This window comes from Sinocyclocheilus rhinocerous, unplaced genomic scaffold (genome assembly GCF_001515625.1).
Source record: "Sinocyclocheilus rhinocerous isolate Xijiao unplaced genomic scaffold, SAMN03320098_v1.1 scaffold225, whole genome shotgun sequence".
Taxonomy (NCBI): Eukaryota; Metazoa; Chordata; class Actinopteri; order Cypriniformes; family Cyprinidae; genus Sinocyclocheilus; species Sinocyclocheilus rhinocerous.
In genome coordinates, this window is record NW_015630532.1 from 1541928 (window position 1) to 1543444 (window position 1517).

Sequence of the window (1517 nt, forward strand, 5' to 3'; positions counted from 1 at the left end):
ATATATATATATATATATATATATATATACAATAAATAAAAAGAAATAGAACAGTAGGTAGAGTAGAAAAAGAACAGTGAATGCTAGTGTTAGAGGGTCTTTTTGAAATAAAAATATAACAAGTCAAAAGAATAGAAAAAGATTATATTAAAAAATATACATACATATATATATTTCAAAATATACAACAAAAATATATTGGTAATATAGATGTTATTTTATATATATGCTAATATTTTTAATAGGGTTATGTTGAACTTAATATTTATATTAATATTTTTAATAGGGTTATGTTTGAAAAAGTTTTTTTTTTTTTTTGCATTATTCACAATCTTCTTGTGTATTAAATTTTTTTTCTTGCTATGGGGCAAACCAGTTACCAGTTGGTCATACCTGTTAGGTAGTCATTGGTTTGTGTAACATGATAACTGGTCAACCAGCTAATGATCAGCTTTAACCAGTTATAAGGCAGCTACCATTTTTCAAACCATTTTTTTCCCACCAGTGTTATAGTGTTATCTTTTTTTTTTTTTAAGTGTAATTTTATCCATTAATAAGCTTATTTATTTTAGATTTCCCCTTTTCTGTCTACTTTTGTCATCTGCTAAATCAGAGTAAATTTGAGTGATAGACCAATCCAGCGCATTAAATTCTCAGCAGTTTTGAGAGCCGGGCTGTCGCAGTGAGTTGAGTGTGAGTGGATGCAGGACTCGGCTCAGGTCTGCTGCTGTTGGGTGGGGTCTGAGAAGCAGAGGCTCCGAAGGGGCTCGAAGCAGCTTTACAAGTGCCCTTTAATCCATACTTAAATACTGTTGTGTGCACTGCAAATATTCTTAAGAGGAAATAACAGACTTAAAAAATATAACTTGAGCAAACACGGGGTCTGAACAGTGTAGTCTCTTTAGCTGTTGCCTCACACATGGAGAGGGATAAACACCCCATTACAGAAGAGCTTGATCATGGAATACTCTTTAATTAAGCACAAGCCTTTATTTAGAGCAGTGTTACTCAACACGCAATTCACTCCTAAAACTTTCCACTTATTAGAATAGTAGGCTACATTTACTGTAATTTACTAATAAAGAGAGAAATGCACGTCATAACAATCACATTTTGTGTGTTTTTATAGTGGATTGAAGGAGATTGAATTTCCAAACAGCTGATAAAAGCATCACAAGTAGGAAAAGCAATCCACAAGTAGGAAGCAATATTAAAAACTCGCATTTTAACTAGAAGCAATTATATAAAGTTAAAAACATCTTAAGGGTGGATTTGTTTCTTACAAACATGCAGCTTTTCGCTGCACAAGATGTTAATTAATAGGCTGGAGTCATGTTGATTACTTATGGATTATTGTGATGTTTTTATCAGCTGTTTTGACTCTCATTCTGACGGCACCCATTCACTGTGGAGGATCTACCAGTGATGTAACACTAAAATTCTCCAAATCCGTTCCAATGAAGAAACAAACTCATCCACATCTTGGATGGCCTGAGGGTTAGTACATTTACAGCAAT